At 45.0% G+C, this 21,565-nt stretch overlaps 1 pseudogene across 1 annotated transcript in view; it reads right to left on the bottom strand.

Moving 5' to 3' along the window:
• Positions 1–14,685, bottom strand: part of LOC147007612 (dynein axonemal heavy chain 17-like) — a 37,595-nt pseudogene extending 22,910 nt beyond the window's left edge. The window contains exons 1-7 of the transcript XR_015054054.1: positions 12,417–14,685; positions 10,288–10,495; positions 8,330–8,565; positions 8,074–8,196; positions 6,119–6,323; positions 3,601–3,765; positions 3,357–3,497 (exon numbers count right to left, since the gene is read on the bottom strand). The product of XR_015054054.1 is annotated as a dynein axonemal heavy chain 17-like (transcript). The remainder of the gene's footprint in view (positions 1–3,356; positions 3,498–3,600; positions 3,766–6,118; positions 6,324–8,073; positions 8,197–8,329; positions 8,566–10,287; positions 10,496–12,416) is intronic.
• Positions 14,686–21,565: the final 6,880 nt, after the last annotated feature.

Raw genomic sequence — 21,565 nt, 5'->3', positions numbered from 1 at the left:
TGGATTGAGAGTGGAGTTTGTATTTGGAGCAGGAGGGGTGTGGGGGGAGGGGGTGGAGCAGGGTTGGGATACCCACACACTCTCGTGTGCAGCAGCATTGAGGCTGCTGGTTGCATCAATGGTTCGGGACGCGGCGATTCCGCTGATGCGTTGCCTCTATTACCAGTACACTGGTGCTCATTTCGCTGACCACGGAAGGATGACATGCTGAGTTAACCCCACTTGGTGTTAATTCAGTGGAAAACAGGCCTTGAACTCAGGACCCGAGGATCCCAAGCCAGCCACCATAACCACTAAGTCAACCCCTGCCTGAGGGTGAAGATAAAATCATCAAAGGAGGTGGTGGGGATAAAAATAATTGAAATCGTCTCACTCTCTCTCTCTCGATTTCTCCGAACAGATCATCTGGCAAACTCTCCTATCTAGTATATTAACAATCCTCTTTAGGAAGTTCAATCATTCAAACTCCTGGATCTCAATATCAGCCATGATCTTTCTTGGGTAAACCACATTTCAAAGTTGGCCTCCAAAGCCAGCAGCCGACTGGGCATCCAACGTCGTTCCTTGGCACACCTGAAAAACTATCTTACGATCCACCGACAAGACCTTCAACCCCAGCATCATGGAGTACTGCTCTCCCATATGGGCTGACCCCCACCCCCCACCACCTCATGCTCAGCTTGTCGCCGTAGAAACCAAGTCCTTCAAAATCATTGTCATCTCCCACGATGAAGCTGAATCTATCGGCCAATCACTTCGCCATCGCTGACAGGTCGGTGGTCTATCTGTCTTCCACTGCCTCCTTTCTGGTCTTGCACCCTCTTCTCTTTCCCTGCCCCCCCCCAACCCACATCCCACCCCAGGTTTCTGCAGGGCACACACGGTCCACCATCAACCAACTTCTGGTGTAACTTCCCAAATCCAGGATCACTGCTCATCTCTCATTCATTACTCTTTTTCCCACCTGTGGAATCAACTTCCACATTCTCTTCAGTCTCATTCTCCCCAACAGGTCTTCAAGACAACTGTTCACCACCATCTTATATCGTCTCCAATCCAAAACTATCATTTCTTTCTACCCTCGTTAACCCCACACAAATCCGTCCTTCCAATGTTCCCGCCTTCGAGTTTTCTTCTGCACCTATCTTGTCCATCTCATGCATCCTCTGTGCCCATCTTGTCCACCCCATGCATCCTCTGTGTCCAACTTGTCCACCCCATGCATCCTCTGCGTCCATCTTGTCCACCCCATGCATCCTCTGTGTCCATCTCATACATCCTCTGTGTCCATCTTGTCCATCTCATGCATCCTGTGTGTCCATCTTGTCCATCCCATGCATCCTCTGCGTCCATCTTGTCCACCCCATGCATCCTCTGTGTCCATCTTGTCCACCGCATGCATCCTCTGTGTCCGTCTTGTCCACCCCATGCGTGTTTTAAGTCCTGTTTTTTGTTTGTTACGTCCTGATCCGTTCAGTGTACTTACTCTTTCACGAGCCTCGGCCATATATACAAAAATAAAATCATTAACACTGCAGAGATCCACCCAAGGGTAAGGCAATGCTTGACGTGGTGTTCACCCATTGAGTACCGCATACACAAAAAGTGGGATCATTTAATTGTACGAAGTGTGTATGTCCAAACAATAAAATTGAATTTGTTTATTTGTGCTTCAAAGACTAAAATTACTGAACCAAATCGAGCCAAATTTGGCACGTTGCCTGATGGTACCCCAAGTATGGTTTCTGGAAAGGCAGCATATCTGGGGGACAGGGTTGAGGGTGGGTGGAAGACCCCAACTGTCTCTATGTATAAAGGTTTATCGTAGAGTGCAACCCTGGTGGTGTCCAGTATTATAAATCATCTTCTTCTCGAAAGAAAGTTAAAACAACATTACGGTGATGTTGAAATCTGAGTGAGAACAATTCAAATTTTGAAAATGTTTCTTTTCACTCATTTTAAACGGACATTAAAAGCAAAGCATCCAACACTGAGCTTTGCAGCGGAGCGGAAGCGATTTTGTTTTTATACCACCATACATAAGCAGCAAGGACGGTGATGAAGATGGGTGGTAGGATGGCCTCGCGGTATGCAGATTCGTCTCCAAGCTGTCTGGCCTGGGTTCAAATGTCGGCCCAGTTACAAGCTGTCATCCCAGCCTTTCACAGGCAGAGTATGTGCCATTATTAAACTGGGCATCCCATCTATTGACATAAGTTGGTGGACGTTAGAGATCCCACGGTGTCCTTCGCAAAGAGTAGGTGAACTATTGCCGGCACCCTGAACAAGTTCCAGATTCCTTCCCGAACCTTCGTCGAATGTCAGTCGTGGCCAGCGGGTTGGTGAAAGACTTGAGCTGAGCTTCACAAATGTAACGAGCGGGGCAGTAATGACAGGGCAGTAATGCAGTAAGACAGGGCAGTAATGACAGGACGATGTGAAATGGTCCTGTCTGCTCAGCTTCAGCTTGTCCTTACGTGGTACGTGCTTGGAAGCCTTGTTTGTCTGAATTTCTGTCTGTGCTGTCGCTGATGATTCGCCAACAATCGACGAAACCAGTCCGGCAGCTGAGGGGGTGTGTAGCATTGGGATTCTCATGTATGTACTGTTTGTGAACGTCGTTATAGCTGCGGAGGAACTCTTGTAAAGGGCTTGAAACAGCAAAGGCCTTTCCTTGGGTATCCCTTCATGGTTGCTTTATGCAGCTTCTTATACAAATCGCATTTTGTGGAGGTTCTTCAAGAAACAAAAAACCAAAAGATGACCCAATCAGCAAATGTTGTGGTCCTTTTGACACGACCTGTGAGTAACTCTCAAGTCGGACTGGGTGGGAACCTTGAATGGACTGGTGAAGCTGCAGAGAGAGAGAGAGAGAGAGAGAGAGAGAGAGAGAGAGAGAGAGAGAGAGAGAGAGAGAGAGAGAGAGAGAGAGAGCATGGGGGGGGGGCAGGCAGCCTTGCAAGGCACTTTGTCGGCTGAGCGTTGATAAACTACGTGGGACAGGGGAAATGTGGTGAGAAAAAAGACCTCATGAATACCTTGAAGGCCCTCCGAGGCAGAGGCAGGGTGAAAGATGTGTTCAGTTGGATGAAACAAACGGCAACACACTTGGCAACAATAATGGGTTCATAAGGACTGCAGGGAAATTACCCGAGTCGACTGGGATAACAAAGTGACAAAATTATTGATTCAACCAAAAGGATTTTCTCCAGTCGTGGACCAACTAGCAGTAGCCAGCCAATGCATTTGGAAGTCTGGGTCTCTGACTGATATAATCGTCTGGTGTCTCGATATAACCAATCGACTCAATTTTAGGTGTACTTCCATTGGGACGACAAGGATACAAATGCACATACCTTAAGGGAAAACTGGTAGTTGGGATTGATTTTGTTCAGATCATTCAGGATGAAGTAAAGAAGCGAGGCGCGTATTGCTGCTGGCCTGTAGAATTCCCGAGCCTCGTTAATCTTCACTTCCGTGGCCTTCGCTTCTGCAACCTGCGAGGTAGCCCACGTTTGCTCACCGATAACACCGAAAACAGATCATGATCAATGGCTACTCGTAAAAGAACAAATAAATAATCCAAATCTCCTTCCATACCTTTTTCTCGATCTCAGTCGCAGTGTTCTTTGTACTTTCTAGATTCTCGACAAGCTCTGTGTCACCCAGGAAGTTCCCAGAAGCGGCAGATAACTTGGCCAGCAAAGAGTCCTCCAGCTGCTTCAGAGAGATCTTGAAGTCATTCTGCTGTTTTGTGAGGTTGGCCTGAATCATACCGGAACACACTGTTACACTCTGACTCTACTTGTGAAAGGCTAAAAGTTGATGCAAAGAAGAGGAAAATGTTTTTGTTTTTTTTTAGCATCGATCTCAATACAATTCAGCATCACAAGAAGTTTCAGTGATTCAAACAGTTGTTCTTTTGAAATACTGCGTTTTGATGGAGATAGGAGTCACTTTGAGAGGTATACTTCCTTAAGGCCCGGTCACACCTTGACGTTTTAGCCAGCGATGGCAACGTATTAAAATGTATGTAAAACGCTGGCTGACGTTGAACTTTTGATGTTTTTTTTTAAAGATTCGGACGTATTCATAACGAGTTGGTCGTATGCATAACATATTAGTAATGGACACAGAACGTTTCGTTGTGTTATTGATAACTTGTACCAACGAATGCTGACCTGCTGTCGGCCTACACAACCAATGCCCAACGATAGTCTAACTTCGGCATAGCGCGTTGCACGCATCGCCGACGATGTCGTGACGTAGCCTATTAAAAGGCTGACGCACAACGATTCGAATCATAACTGCCGTAGAAATGGAATGTCAACATCGCGGTCGCACCTTGGCGATCTTGCCAGCGTATGCCGACCTAAGAAAAATGTGTCTAAAACGTTGGGGCACGTCAAATACGGTATGAGTAAGTTTGGTATACGTGAGTACAACGCTAAAGTACGCTATCATACGTCGTAGTAAGTAGAGTACGTCAAGAAATTTTAAACATGTTCAAAATTTTACGACGTACTTGGCGTATGACACACGTTCCGCATGCGATGGGGATAAGTTTTACACACGATATGTGGACGCTTACACACGTCCACAAACGCTACTTATAAGCTACTCACAAGTCGAAACACGTCGCGGTAATGTCTTTTTTACGCGAAACTTATTTCTAACTTGTGTTTGACGTGCTTTGAACCAATTCTTTACGTAGTCCCAACACACATCGACGTATGTAGACGTATTCCAATGACGTCTTCCGGTCGACAAAAAAAAATAAATGAACGTGTTTCTAGGTTACAACTGCCATATAAAGACGTGTTCCCAGCAGTTTTGGGAATTGGTATATAAAAATGCTGCTCATAAAAGGGGAACCCAACAGTGTTTTCGAGTTCCTTTTTGAGTCGATGTCCATGTCAGCAGTATCAGTATCAGTATCAGTATTAGTATTAGTATTAGTAGTAGTTTGTTCATGTTGGCAGTAGTAGGTGAGTGTGAGGGGGAGGGTGTGGGTTATGATGGATCCTCCTTGCGTCCGCGTGTCCACAGGTAGGTTCATAGGCTGCCACTCAACGATTTAAATGGCTGCATCTCCACTATTGAAAGTAGACGCTTGCGCTCAACAATTGGATTTTTTTTACACTCAACGACTTTGAAATGGTACCACTCAGCCATTTTCATTGTTTACAATGAACGATTTAAATTGCTGTCACTCGCCTTTGTTTTTTGACGCTGGCGCTCGGAAATTTTAATCGTTTCTACTGAACGTGCTAAATCGCTCAAACCCCACTATTGAAAGTAGACGCTTGCGCTCAACAATTGGATTTTTTTTACACTCAACGACTTTTAAACGGTAGCACTCAGCCATTTTCATTGTTTACAATGAACGATTTAAATTGCTGTCATTGGCTTTTGTTTTTTGACGCTGAGGTTTTGAAATTTGAAGCGTTTCTTCTGAACGTGTTAAAACGCTCAAACTCTACTATTTTAAATAGACGCTGCCGATGGACAATTGGAATCATAGCCAAGCTAGACATCGAAGTGTGAACATCCTCGTCATGCCGAAGAAAAGTTTGAAGAATGCTGCAAATAAGTGTCCTGGCCGTGGCCGTGGACGCTGGCCTGAGACGATCCATTATACCAACGTCTTTCAGCCTATGAGTAACTTAAAAGTAACGTCTGTCGATGTGTGGCAACGATCGCGTAACGTGCCAACAACACGTTAATCATAGGTTAGAAATAAGTTTGGGGTACGCTAAACATTACCTCGGCGTGTCTCAACTTATGATTAACTTACAAGTAGCATGTGTTGACGTCTGTCAACGATCGCAGACCGTGCATACAACTTGTGGCCAGCGTAGCGGAACGTGTGAGTCATACGCCGGCATACGTCGTGAAATTTCAAGCATGAAAAAATTTGAGGACAACCAAAAAGTACAACGTTTAAAGCCAACGTACAACGACGTATGGCAGTGTTTTTCAGCATGCTCTCAATGTTATCAAAACTTACCCATAACGTATTCAACGTGTGCCAGCGTTTTAGAAAAAAAATTCAAAAATCGGCATACGTTGGCTAAAACGTCAAGGTGTGACCGGGCCTTTAAGCACATTTTCTGACCTTGAGTTCCTCAAGATCTGGTCTCTCTTTGGCTACCACTGTAGCAAGCAGCTGTTCTTCAAGGCCGGCACGAGTGACGAGGAAGTTTATGAGCGTGCACTGGGCCTGCAGTTCGGGCTGGTAGTGGGGGTTTGCCAGCTTCGTGTGCAGCAGGAGTCTGAAGCTTGGGTGGTATGACACCTCTCGATCTCCGATTTTTATGTATCTGTTAATGGAATGAAAGCAAGGCCGTTGCCGCTGTCATTGTTCATCATTTGTGAACGAATGAACGGCATCAATGTTTCTGTTGTGGTATTTACTGTTAACACATTGATGGTGTCTGTTGTCATGACCAGGTGTTACTCAAATCTTCTGGCATCATTGAGCTTGACTTTTTTCACTGTTTTCCTGGACCGTGATTTTTACTCCAGATTTGTTCCTATTTTTTCACTATTTTTCTATTCTTTGTTTTCGTCACACCAAAGTGGTTGCTATTTTTTCCCTTTATTTTTTTTGTTCTATTTTTCTTCACTGGTGATTCAAAATCTATTTTTCACCTTTAGATTTTTTTTTATAGCAGGGTGTTGCCTTAGTGGTTAGGGTAGCTGGCTTAGGATCCTTGGGTCTTGAGTTTGAGCCCCATTGGCTGCTGAATTAACACCAGGTGGGGTTGACTCAGCCTGCCATCTTTCCGAGGCTGGCAAAGTGAGTACCAGTGTACTGATAGAGGCACAGCATCAGCATCACTTCCAAGAAATGAAAGCTACCTTGCAGCCAAACTGCCACACACAAGAACAGAACACAATGGAAAACAATTTTTTCTATTTATTTTTGTTCCAAAACTCGCTATTTAAAAAAAAATTGGACTCGGTGGTTTCATTCAGAGCCGATGCTCTGAGCTACTTCTACCGCCGCTGTTAAACGGTGGTAAAACATTGGGCGGCGGAGGTTGAATTTGTCTAAAAAAAAAGGGCAAAACATCCTGCTTGCGAAATCTACCGGAAATGGGAGACAGACGAACGCACGGACAGACACCATGGTTCGCATTCTACTTGTACCAGTGGGGCACCCATGGGAAACCCACGGGCACAGAAATGTATGACATTTGGACAGCTTGAGTTCGTGCAAGACTCTGTTGAAGTTCATCAGCCGTCTCATTCTTCTTCTTCTTCTTCGTTGTTGTTTAATGGTGTTTTCAGAGCCGTGAGGCTCTATATATGCCAAGCGTCCAAACATAGCAGCGGTGGATGAATTTGGGTAGTCCTTAATCCCATGTGGATTTCCTGCTCTTTCATAAATCTCAGGACCGCCTTGCAGAGTCGGGGATGGTTCTGATTTGAAAGGCCGAAAATGAGCGGCGGATCAGACATTATCCGTTTCATTCTCCAGCCTCATTCTTTTTCTTTCCGCTTCTTGTGCAAGTCTATTATGACATTCATCGGCTGTTTCATTCTGTTGCCTCATTCTTTTATTCATTTTGGAAATGGCAGTTCCAAACGCAACACGTCACGTCCTCCGGTTTCACGTCTCTCCGATTGATCGATTCCAACCCTGGCAAGGTAGCTCAATGCCGAATGTGCAATCCTTTGAGAGTCTAAGCTATCCTGGCAGGCCATAAAAGAACAAATGCAATGCCATTGATTGTTTGAAATGATACTTTACTTTTACGATGCTATATTGTGACGACTGTCGAAGAATACAGTCACTGCGAAAAAGTGTTGTCGGCGGTGGATGTGGGCACCCTTGTGTCCACTGAAAACTGAAATTACTCTTTTCGTTCGTGTGCAGCATACAAAAGGACATTTTTAAAATTAAAGATTTAAGAGAAGCGAACAAAATGGCGGCGAGTCGATTTTGAAGCCCCTCCTTGAATGTCGGAAGCCCCGCCCCAAACGGACGGACGGACAGACAGACTGGCGCAAATTATCTATAAGATAATAGATTGGTCTGGCGAGGGTGGTCTCGTGACCACGTACTTTCCCTTCTTGATTGTATTTCGAGCGAGCAGAGGGTCCAGCACGGCATCGATCGTCTCCTCGATGTTCTCGATGAGCAGGGTGGCCCCATCGGACACCGCTCTCTCCACACTCTCCAGGTATCTTGTGACAGGCAGAGAAAGGCAAATCGAAGGAATGACTGCACAACAATCTGATCCGCTTCATCGAACAAAAAACATTTTGTGAGGGAGCTCAGACGACGGTCACATCTGAACTGAGATGCACTTTCATTTACCCATGCTGGCCGAGGCGAATGATTCTCAGCTGGCTGCCAAACTTGTTCTTTATCCACTTGAGGCCTTGCAGCTGGGGGTCCACGAGAAGTGGCCAGCGCTGAGTGCTGCACAGCACCGAGGCGTTCTCAATGGACATACGGTCGCTTGGCAAGCCCTGGTTACTCCAGGAAGCGATTTCTGCATCATCAGTCAGCAAAGTCAGTGGGTCGAGGCCTGGGAGCATTGGAATAGGTACCTGCGAATTGGGAAGTGAGGGATGCGGTGCGGAAGGGGGCTTCATAGGTTATCACTGGAAGCTTACACATTGACCTTGGTTGGCAAGAGGTAGGGTCTGACAAGAAAAACAATTGAACTTGATGAGGTCACAACAATAAATACGAATTTCAGATTTCAGATTCACAGTTAAAAAGCCGCACACATGTCAACTCGATGTACTTCAGGTAAAGATGGATAAAATTACATGATCCAGCCATGAACAAAAGACTTCCATTCTGTCACCCACATGAGAGGTAACTAATTTCCCTTTGATTTTGTCCCATTCGCCATCCTTCCTTCCCCCACACCTCCTCGAATTTAACACCTCGTGCACAATGCGGACATACTGCTGGACGAAGACTCGCTGGAAACGTTGCACCTGAGTTTTGTCCTCGGGCTCAGGTGATTATATTGTTATACCTCTGCTGACGAAGTCATCCGAGGCATTATGTTTAAGGGTTGTCCGTCCATCCGTCCGTACGTCCATGCTGATTGCCCTCGCCAGAGAGGGTATTGCATTTGGGTCCGTTTGTCTATTTGTCCATCAGAGCGTTTGTCTGTTTGTCCAAAATTTTCACCATCAGAGCGACTGCTCATGCAGAATATTTTAATCATAATTATGATGTCATCGTTCTTTTCCAGAGGTTTTTCCAAAATTGCTAAAAAAAAAAAAAGGCAAAGCGTTGTTAATAATATGAAAGATTACAATATTATACGAGTACACCTTGAATCTCTTGATGAAGTAAACGACGAGGACCTTGTTTGTTTTATCACAAGGCTTTATGATGGGGAAAAAAAAGAAGAAAAAAAAGTGCAGTGCATCCAGGAGGACTAGCAGACGAGCTTGGAGGTGTGCACACTCACCTTTGAGCTATCTCGCTTGGGTTCGAATTTCGCCCGAGCTATAAAATGTTACTCCGTCCCCGGGGATGGAAGTTCAGGCGAAGGACCAGTGTGACAGCACTGGTTGCTGTTGGTGGACATTGAGGATCCCGCAGTGTGTGTGGTGAAGAGTGACCGAGGTATTGCAAACGCTCTCGCCAAATTACAGCCGAAAGCTGTAGGTCCCAAGTGATCTGGTTTCCGTGGATATCCCTCGTCATCAGGTGACGCTGCTCGCGATCCCGGTGCGATTGCTTTGTTGCCCGGGCAGCAGCTCGGCACACAAAACTATAAACGAATTCACATTGTCAGGTTGAGAGGACGTCATAAATGGACGGCTGTCTCTTCGGCTACAAAGGGATAAACCATGAGTGTGCTTCAGGGAAAATGAATTATCAGATTTGATGGGAAATTTTCGAAATTCACGCGTCGAAAGTGCCGATATTGTAAAAGGTTATTCACCGTATTGTTCATTGATTCATTGAACTATGACGTCATAAAAGAAAAGCTGTTTATCACATACTTCTGCTAAGCTGAACGACAAGGAAGATATTTAATCTAATCATGTACAAAAAAAAACAAAAGAAACACATTGGAGAGGTAAGTTTCCCATCTGCGGTCCATTCCTGACTTCCTGCCACGTAAGTATCGCGCAACGATTCCCTGACGAGGCCTGCACTGGGATTGACAGTGTGGATTAATAAATAAATAACAAGCAAGGTAAATACAGGTTGCTGACAAGATGTAAGCACAGTTTTTGTGTCGGTTCCATGCCAGGTGTGAAAGGTGTGAAAGCACAGGCAAGATGTTGCATGCACACCTTGCAGCATGGCAGACGTGGTGTAGAAGTTGAACGGCACCGACTGTATCTGGAACAGATCTTGGTCGAGAGTACGCAGCTTGTCTGCGAGGAGCACGGACTTCCCGGTGCCGGCATTGCCCACGAGAAGAACCGGCCGGCGGCTCTCCATCAGGAGGTCGAGGAAGAAGCGCAGTCTGATCGTCTCAGGAGTGTGCACCAGCACAGCCTGGCACGCACGAACACGCGTGGACACCGTACATTTCTCTCAACCTCCTTTGTACGAAAATAAAATTAACAACAAAACAACGTTTTTGCTACGACAAAGCTGTTTGTGCTCTCAATTTCCGAACCTGTGCAACCACACACACCTCAATCGAATTGGGTAGATCTCTCAAGGTACGACAAACCCGACGGGCAAGTGTTCTGCAGGAAATAATTAAATTATTATTCAAACCGTGGACGTGCAGATCTGAGAAATGAAATAATTTTGGTTGAAGAAGTAAAAAAAACAAATTTTCTGTTGTTTTCACAACTAAATATTCCAAGGAGAGAACCCTCAACACGGTGACTGCCATCTCTTGCAGTACGTACACAGCACTCCCATTTGCCAAGCAAACTACATCATCAATTTTTACCCTGAGATGAGCAAATCCACATCAGATTCGATACCATTGTCGGGTCAATCCAGATGAGATCGATGACTTGCTACAGATACCATCGAAACCTGTACAAACCCAATTCATGGTCGGTTTGTGGGTGACTACACCGTCTCCCCCAGCAGGTTTTCTGGTGTGAAGAGGGTGTCCAGATGTGGACACCCAGCAGAACAAAACCAGTCAAAGGGCGGAGGAGCTCCTTGTGAACCAACGGACATCCGTATCCAGTGCGCAACTGTGTCGGCCGAGGTCCTCCTGCAGTTGGGGTACTTTGTTTTCAAGAGGTTGGTGGCAAGATTTGCACTCCGGCCACCGGGAAACACTTGATTCCGCAAAAACCCAGAAATTCAAGGAAACCTGAAACCTCCGTGGGAGTACCTCTGGTGCTGCTACCCTCCACAAGCAAGCTCACCGGATGATGGGATTGGAGCGAAGCCTTTGGGACCCCCATTCCTTGATGACAGGAGGAAAACCAGGAGGTAAACCTCCACGGTCAGAGTGCGAAGGTGTGTGGCTCCTGAGGTGTTGACCACCAGACGGCGGTCTCCTTGGGTAAACCTGAAGCGGTCCCTTCGCGTGGGTGCTTGGAACGTCCTATCTCGAAGACAGGACGATCACCTCTCTCTGTTATCATCTGAGCTTAAGCATATGGACATAGGTATTGCAGCACTCTCTGAGGTTCGAAGACCGGATAGTGGGGAGATCATGGCAGGTGGTTACACTTACTGTTGGTGTGGTTGCCCTGATGGTTACCATGCCCAAGGAGTTGCTGAAGCTGTGTTCAATAAGTTTACTCCAATGATAATTGAGGTAACACTGGTCAACGAGCGTATTATTAGATTAAGGATTCGTGACTCTGATGATACTAAATATTTCAGCACCCACAGTGTGATGTCTGTTTGAAAAGTGTGTGATGTCTGTTTGAAAAGTGTGTGATGTCTGTTTGAAAAGTGTGTGATGTCTGTTTGAAAAGTGTGTGATGTCTGTTTGAAAAGTGTGTGATGTCTGTTTGAAAAGTGTGTGATGTCTGTTTGAAAAGTGTGTGATGTCTGTTTGAAAAGTGTGTGATGTCTGTTTGAAAAGTGTGTGATGTCTGTTTGAAAAGTGTGTGATGTCTGTTTGAAAAGTGTGTGATGTCTGTTTGAAAAGTGTGTGATGTCTGTTTGAAAAGTGTGTGATGTCTGTTTGAACAGTGTGTGATGTCTGTTTGAACAGTGTGTGATGTCTGTTTGAACAGTGTGTGATGTCTGTTTGAACAGTGTGTGATGTCTGTTTGAACAGTGTGTGATGTCTGTTTGAACAGTGTGTGATGTCTGTTTGAACAGTGTGTGATGTCTGTTTGAACAGTGTGTGATGTCTGTTTGAACAGTGTGTGATGTCTGTTTGAACAGTGTGTGATGTCTGTTTGCACAGTGTGTGATGTCTGTTTGAAAAGTTTGTCATCTGTGTGATGTTTGTTTTAAAAGTATGTGATGCGTGTGATGATCACACCCTTTTTCTTTCAAATTTCATTATTTCAAAGCTCCACTTGAAATTCTTTCAAAGCTCCACTTGACGAAATCGTACAGTGCATCAAAGACTGCTTTCAACACTCCGAAACAAATAAAGCATCAATTAAACACCAATCAACAAACTTCATGTGTTTATGTATTTCCACAACACTGACAAAGGTTCTTACAAAATGCATTCAACTTGTATTATTTGTCATATGAATATTTTATCCCTTTCCTTGTTATTTTTTCCTTTCCAAAACATGCTAAAATACACAGAAATCTCAGTTATACATATACTCAAAACATTCATCTCATTTGCTATTTCCATGTAAAAGCAAACAGTCTTTATCAGGGTTCCAATTTGTAATCAATAATTCTTTTCACCAAAAAAAATATTCCATTATCGATACAAAAATATGAAAGTAAGCTTCTTCTTTCAAGTCCCGAATCCAACGCATTTCGATTTTTCACAGTTACCATTTTAACATTTGCAATCATTATCTGCTAAACAATCCACAGTTTCATTCACAAGCAGTTCCAGAGCAACTGCCATTATTTATTTGTTTTTCCAGTTAACTTGGCACTTTTGTGCTGATGAAAGATGGTCGTCAGTGTTAGAAATACCTCAACTTACTTATGTAAACGTACAAGAAGTACCACTCAATAAAAATCATGCACTTGTCCAATTAATCAGAAGACAGATAACATAGGTAATATTTAAATTGGCTTGAAGCATCATTGCACTCTTTTCAATATATAATTCTTTTATTTTGACTGATTTAACATTTATTTCATCATTATGTTTTCTGTACTCCGCATAATTCTCGTTTATTCTTTTGTTTGTCTTTCCACAAATTGTAGAGTCATTTTATTTAAATTACAGTCAGGTCAGTATCATCTCCTAATCAGTGAGAGCAATACAGTTACAATACATGGTACAATTCCTAATTCCATTTAATTGATTTCATGATTGCTGTTGGTCTCGCCATTCTTTATCATCTTATATATTATTTCCGAGTTTGTGGTTTCGTGTCGCGCTATCTTCGACTTTGTTCAGCGCTCGAGTAACGTGATATTCGGCTTACATTATCTCAAAGACCATATGAGGTGCATGGGACAAAAAAGTAAATAAAATGGTTCTGAAACAGTGAAATCGTATTCCACTTCCTGCATTAAAGTAAAATTACTACTGATACTCTGCATCAGATCCTTTCTCAAACACACCCACCCCAACATGTTGCGCAGAGCACGGGTTCTGCTAGTTCTGCATTATGGTTACGTAAATACCATGGTTTTTTTCCCTTATAACTTGATTTCTAACATGTAGTGTTGACAAATCTGTCGATCAATTTAATAACAGAGACCCTTTTCCAATATTATGTAAGTACCTTAACTTAATATATTATTATCTTGATTCAATTCTCAGTAACTTTTTCCTATCCTCAATGAACAGATTATCAAAGTCCTAAGGTAAAGGATTCTCAATTTGCAATCTCAAAACAAAAGTTTATATCAATTATGACCAAAAGAAACATCATGGTTCGTTCCCAATTAGTTATTTTCCCCCAATTTTCCTATTTTTATGAGCTTAGTCTGAAAGTAACTAACACGGTTTCCATACACTATCTCCATTTTTTATGTATTTGACAACCAATCCAGTAAAAGGTGTGTGAAAATCACTTTTCTGATTAATATCACATACAAACATTATCATGAGTATCACTTGTTGGTCCCATTGATCCTAAGATTATCCCCATCACCACCATTACCGGTCAAAACACACTGGTGTACCGTGTCTAGGTGTTCGCAAAACATTGTGCAGATCACACCTGTGTGTTCGGTTATCATAATTCACAAAATAGATTCCCAAATAATTCAAAGATAAGTTATTCACAGGAGTAATGATTAAACATGAGTAATTCACAGCAATATCATTGTCGTCACAGAGAGATTCCATCCATCCATCAAACCCTTTCTGCTGTCCAAGCATTTAAATCCCCCTTAACATCCAATCTACATTATTCCAATCCTCTACCATTGTGACAATAAATAGAATTATCCGATGAAATCTAATGAATTTACCCTGACAGGTAGAGCCCCATATAAACACAACAGACATGTTTTTTTTTCCCTGTCCGTTTCCCGCACAGAAAGCTATGCAATGAATCTCAACGTGTGAGGAGTCAATTAGGCCCATCAATCCTGTGTAATCATGGCGTGTGGTGTAAGTCCTTCTCTTTGCTTCATTAGTTCGCGCTCTCTGGCGGCTTGTTTCACCTCCACCGCCGCTCCTTCCTTCCAGATCGATGTCGTTGCTAAGCAACCATTCCTCCATTGGACTTCCGGTTCCGGTTTTGAGCGGCAAGAGGTCTCCTTCGGGGCTCCCTGCTGACATTCTCAAAGTTAAGTTCCGGTTGTTATTTGTCCCGTTTTAACTGTTTAATTTTCTCACCTACATGTTAATGTGTGTTCCTAGTTCGGTTTTGTTTCAAAAATCGTGCTATTTTGTGAGTATTTTTGTCGACGTTCTTACTTGGTGTTTGAGGCCTAGTCCTAGGTTTGAGGCCTACCGGTTCCACTCGGTGTTCGATCGTTTTTTTTTGTTTGTTTGTTTTTTTCTCCCCATTACCTTCAATTTCTATCCTCCCCATTACCTTCAATTTTCATCCTCCCCACTTTCCAAACATCCCCCATTCTCCCAACTAATCTCTTTCTTATCTCAAAAAAAAAAAAAAAAAAAAAAAAAAAAAAAAAAAAAACCCAACAATAACAACAACACGCTCACCTTCTCCCGATTCTGCTACTTCTTCTTCCTCTTAACTTCCTCCTCGTCTTCCTCGATTTCTTTTTTTTTTTACACTTCCATGACCTAATCTGTTGAACTCTCTCATACATTAATATTAACAACAAAAACGATCTTATAATGCTTCATCTTCCTCTCTCACACATGTGGTACTCTTTACTGTTTCACAATGCACTTCTCTTCTGCTATTTTAACAGACTGCTCTCATTTCGACCTCTCCTTCATTCCTTGCCTAAAAAATCCAACTATTACAGCGCTTCTTCTCTCCATGCTCTGAATTCGCCTTCATTGCATCCATCAAGAATTGTGTTAAATCGCATCTCTGACCTAAAACTTTTAAAAACCACAGTTTGCCATGGATGCTCGCTTTCCATCAACCATTCTTTTTTCCAACTTCAGTGCCAACTCACCCCCCTCACCCCTCACTCTCACTCTCAAAGCAACCATCCCACTCTTCTCCCTCCAAGCCTCCCTCTCACCTCTTTCAAAAATTCCCCCTCACCTTTCTCCCACCTTTCATCCCCCTCACTCTTCCTTCTCTAAGTTGCCCCCTCTCATCCACCAACCTGCCTCCCTCCACTGCCCTCTCACCTCCATCTCTTCACTCCACCTCCTCAAATCCTCAACTGCCATCTTCCTTGTCTCTTGTCCCCCCTCTCTCCCAGCACCACAGAGCCTTTTCTCCTCCTCATTCGGCCCCCTCCCCTCGCTATTCTGCAATACCCCACACTCCTTCAGCAACCCTCCTTACCTCCCCCTCGTCCCTCGTCCTACCCTCCCCCGCCCCTCCACCTCCTGCACCCAAAGCCTCCTCCCCTTCCTCTTCATTAAAAGTGTGGACCTCAAATATCCGGGGCCTTCGCTCAAACCTTTCAGATCTTTCCATGCAGGTTGCCACTGACAAACCAGACATTATCTGCCTAACAGAAACTTTCCTCTCCCAAGACGTGTCTGACTCCCAAGTATCTCTCCCTGGTTACTCCCTCTTACGGTATGACAGACCTGAGCCTCGTCCTGGTGGAGGTGTTGCTCTCTTCATCAAAGACTCTATTCCTCACTCTCCCTGCACTGCTCTCACTCCCCCACACCCCCAGGAATACCTCTGGCTTCGGCTTCCCCTCCACTCCCACCTCATGTTTATATGTGTACTGTACCGTCCACCGAACAGTGATGACTCCATCTACACCTCACTCTCCGAAAACATGGACCATCTTCTATCTTCTCATCCAAACTCTCTCTTCCTCTTATGTGGCGACTTCAATTGTCATCACGCCAGTTGGCTAGGTGTGGGTACCTCTCTCACCTGCCATGGGACGTCAGCAAAAGCTTTCTGTGACTCATTGGGACTGACTCAATCGGTCAACTTCCCGACCCGGATCTCAACCAATGGTACTCCATCTCTTCTGGATCTGATTTTGACAAATTTCCCTGACAATATCTGCTGCTCTTCCTTCGCTCCAATTGGTTCTTCTGACCACGTCCTTGTTAAAGTGGACATCTCTCTGGCTGTCATCAGAGAACCACCTCACCGCCGTCGAGTCTGGCATTTCACTCAAGCCGACTGGCAGGGTCTCCGAGCAGCCATCAAACTTACAGACTGGTCTCCTATCACTACTTTCTCAAACATCAACTCATCCTGGGAATTCTTTCAAAGAAACTTGCTCTCCCTCATGCAAAGATTTATCCCCTCTCGTGTTCAGTTGTCTTACCCTTCCTCCCGCCCTTGGTTTACTGAAGCTTGTGGCGAGGCAGTTGTCCTGAAACAACTTGCCTTTGCCTCATGGAAAGCAAACCCAACTGAGGGCAATCTCAGTTCTTTCCACAAAGCTCGGAACAAGTGTGTATCTACCCTCAGGAGAGCCAGAAAACAACATCTTTCTCATCTCAAGTCTGAACTCTCAGACCTCTCTCCCTCCTCAAAATCCTGGTGGCGTTTAATCAAATCTGTTTCTGGTGTATGTTCCCCCTCCATCCCCTCCCTTACCTCAAATGGCCGCACTGCTGATTCCACACGTGATAAAGCTGAATGTCTAAACTCGGTGTTTGCAGCTAAATCTTGTGTCCCAAACCCATCACTATCTCTACCCACTTTACCCAGTCGCACCCAACTGTCCCTGGACTCTGTATCCTTTTCTCCTGACAAGGTGGAGAGCTTGCTTTCAAACCTCGAGTCAGATTCTGCAACCGGTCCAGACGGCATCAGCCCACGTGTCCTCAAAGCCTGCTCTTCTGCTCTTGCTCACCCTCTCTCTGTTCTATTCACCCTCTCATTTTCCCAAGGTCATCTGCCATCTGCTTGGAAATCTGCTAACATCACTGCCCTGCATAAAAAGGTGCAAAAACAGATCCCTGTAACTACAGACCAATCAGCCTTCTCCCAATCATCAGCAAGGTTATGGAATCCATCATTGCTTCAGACATGAAATCCTTCCTCTTCTCCAATGGCTTGATTTCCAATCATCAATTTGGTTTCAGACCAGGTCACTCTACCCTGGATATGCTGCTACTGCTCTCCCATCAATGGATGGAGGTCCTCAATGCCAGACAGGAAATCCGAGCCGTATCCCTGGACATATCACGTGCTTTTGACACAGTCTGGCACCCTGCCCTACTCACCAAACTCTCTTCCCATGGTATTCAAGGCCATCTCCACTCATGGCTCGCAGACTTCCTCTCCTGTCGCAGTCAACGTGTGGCCCTAAATGGAGTTCTTTCATCCCCTCTTCCTGTGCAGGCTGGAGTTCCTCAAGGTAGCGTTCTGGGCCCTGTTCTTTTTCTGGTTTTCATCAATGATCTCTCGGACTCTCTGGAAAATCCTCTATTTCTCTTTGCCGATGACTCCACCCTCTGCCGTACCATCTGTCATCCCTCAGACCGGCAAGCAGCAGCTTCTTCACTCACTGCAGATCTGGATAAAATCACAAACTGGTCCAACACGTGGAACATGTCTTTCAATCCACACAAATCTCACACTCTCACTATGTCTCTTCGAAAGGACCGTTTACAAAACCCCCCATCCACTTTCTCAACAATCCTCTGGAAGAAGTCTTTTCTTTCAAGCTTCTGGGTCTCACTATCTGCCATGACCTTTCCTGGGAAAGTCACATTTCCAACCTTGCCTCAAAAGCCAGTCGCCGACTGGGAATCCTCCGTCGTGCAAAGTCCTTCCTCGGCCCTCTTGAGCTCCTGACTACTTACAAAGCTTTTGTCCGTAGCCTGATGGAGTACTGCTCTCCCCTCTGGGCTGGTGCTCCTGCCTCCCACCTTTCTCGACTTCACGCTGTCGAAACCAGGGCTTTTAAGATCATTGGCATCTCCCGCAATGAAGCTGAGTCTTTGGGCCTCTCACTCAATCACCGCAGGTTGGTCGGTGGTCTTTCTGTCTTCTACCGACTCCTCTCCAGCCTTGCCCCCCTGCTCTCTCTGCGATTTGTCCCAACCACATTTCCACAGGGCGCTCAAGGTCCGCCAACAACCCCCTTCTGGTAAAACTACCAAAATCACGAATCACTGCTCATCTTCACTCTTTCATTCCTCTTTTTTCCCGCCTTTGGAATAAACTTCCTCACTCTATTCTTTCCCATTCTTCCCTCCAGGCTTTCAAAACAGCTGTTCACCACCACCTCTTATCTTCCCCCATCCAAATCCTCGATCTTTTCTACCCCCGATAATCCACCCATGCCCACTTCCTTCAATTCTCCTGCTTTCCTTCCTGAAAGTCCCTGTAATGTCCATCTTCTCCTCGCCATGTTCCCCGTCCCATCCCCATCCCTCTCCCTTCCACAGTTCACCTGTGTCTGTTCCCCAATGTTTTGTCCCTTCCACTCCCACCCCTCTTGTCTCATGCCTCCTTGCTGTGAGTTGTGTGTTAGCTCTCATACGAGCCTCGACCAAGGTATACAAAAAAAAAAAAAAAAAAAAAAATTCCTCTACATCCCATAATCCTCCACGCCTCGGTCCCGCGTCGCTCACCATCCAAACTGTTGTCCAATGTCGGTAAAATTGTACAGTACACAAAGAGCACGAATCTTCGCAGATACGGTGGCCGTGAAGATATTAAAAAAACGCGTTTTAAAATACCAACTCCATGCGCATTTCAACACAATAGCTACCAAACCATTAAAACTTGCTGGGTTGAGCAACCAGAAGATTACCTTCACAATGCCTGCGATAGCTCGCCCCCCCCCCTCAAATGGACTTCTCTTTCATCTCATCCCCGAGCTGAGCTGAGATTCAAACACATTGTGGAGAGGGCTGGCCAATCACATCACACCATTACCGTCACCATTGAAGCATCTGCTCACCTGCACTCACTACTTGCTCACCTTTTCTTTCGCACACCTCTCTCGAATTAACTATAAACTATGGAGGTTCAAAATGTACTAACATGAACACAAAACCTCCCAACAGCATCCAACACCAGGAGCTTCACAATCAATAACCCTCCCGTTCGCCAACCAGCATGGCTACCGAAGCAAAACCACTCCACATTCAACCGTGTGATTTTAAAACCCTTCCATAAAACTCCCTACTGTGCATCCCTCCTTCAGTACACTGTTCTCTTGGCACAGCCCAGACGTTATACATGTGAAAACAGCAGACACTTTGTAACACCCACCAAACAACAACAGATAGCTCCACTCCGGCGCCAACAGGCACACGAAGCACCCACCAAACACAGGCCGGCAAGTCATCGCCGGCATTCACCTCGCATCAATATCAAAATAGCCTTTGTATAGATACCGAGAAGCTCGATGTTGGGCCACGCCGGAAGTGACGGTTTTTTTTTTCCTCCGGTCACGAAGCCCAATCAACAACAACAACAACAACCGCAAATAACATTTATTACCGCCAAAAGGATTGTCGTTCTCTATGTCCGAGAATGCGTGCACTCATTCGCGAACGATAAAAAATCGAGCAATCCTTGGTTTCAACATTTTCAACATATATTTCTTGGAATCAATCTCGTGTCCTGAATGTAATTCGATTCGGCCGCGTGATGACGTCATCACGCACTCACACAAACCCGTAACGTCGATCAGCCTTATGAAACATGCAAGGTGGAAACAGAACTGAATTTGAATTTAAAATCAAAATGATGCTCCGAAGAAACTATCCATTTATTACGTACCACGTACAGTGTTCAAAGCCAAAACAGCATACAGAGTTTATCGGACCATGAGAAAACCCGAGCCTTGGTCCATTTGACATCCCACAGCTTCACCACAGCACGAGGACTGGAGGGAATTCTCACACATAATCTCCAAACTGTCTGCCGAAGTGGTTTTAATTATTCAATTCCCTATAGAGTTCACACACAGACACAGACAGACACAGACAGACACACACACACAGACACACACACACACACACACACACACACACACACACACACACACACACACACACACACACACACACACACAGACACAGATACACACACACACACACACACACACACACACACACAGACAGATACACACACACCGGTAAAAACACTCTCAATGACATTCGCCCATCACTATGAATTAACAACACGTGCAGAACCAGTCATCATCGTCCTTCCTCCGGATTTGGTGTGCGCAATTCACCTCCTCCAAAGTCTTCACATTTACGATGACGACCAATCATTATCTCCATTCAAACATACAAGTTGTTCCACACATACAAGTTCCAGGTTGGAACACTTAACTTACATCGAACACAAACTCAACCTTCCCACTCACATTGTATTCGCCTCCTCGCTCGTTTACCTTGTGTACGTCCTGTCTCAGCTTGTGACTCCGTTAGCCAAGGTGCTAACGCCCTCCAGGGTGTTTCATTCTGTCTCGAGCATCCCACTCTCCCTCCGCCAACACAGACCTGACGGTGTGTCCTATCTTTGGATCTAAGGGCCCGGTCAGTGAGAAGGGATCCTGTCTTCCCGCTGTCCATGTTATCCAGCCCTGTACTCCCTCACAACATGTTCCTTTGGGTAACTATGTTCTTTGAAGAGTTATTCCCCATTGTATGTTCTTAACTTGTCACGAGCCTTATAGCCTTGAAACGTGTCTCCTTTAATCGGACCGGAATCCCCTTGTCTTACCTACCGCCTGATCGCTCTCTTTTCTCCTTTTAGTGTGCAGGATCAGAGACCCGCTCTTCTCGATTACCTTAAAGCTTTTCTTCCTCTGAAGGACTCTAGACCCTCCCAACAATTACCCCAGGACTCTAACCTGTGGTCACAGGACTCGAACCTGTATCCCCTGTTTACATGACATGACCCCAGGACTCTAATCTGTGGTCACAGGACTTGAACCTGTATCCCCTGTTTCACTCGGGCTTTCCTTGCCCTCTGACCCAAA

Source organism: Eptatretus burgeri, unplaced genomic scaffold, assembly GCF_056783735.1.
Source record: "Eptatretus burgeri isolate ZD-2024b unplaced genomic scaffold, Ebu_testis_v1 Ebu_testis_scaffold_67, whole genome shotgun sequence".
Lineage (NCBI taxonomy): Eukaryota > Metazoa > Chordata > Myxini > Myxiniformes > Myxinidae > Eptatretus > Eptatretus burgeri.
This window is presented reverse-complemented; position numbering and strand designations above follow the sequence as displayed.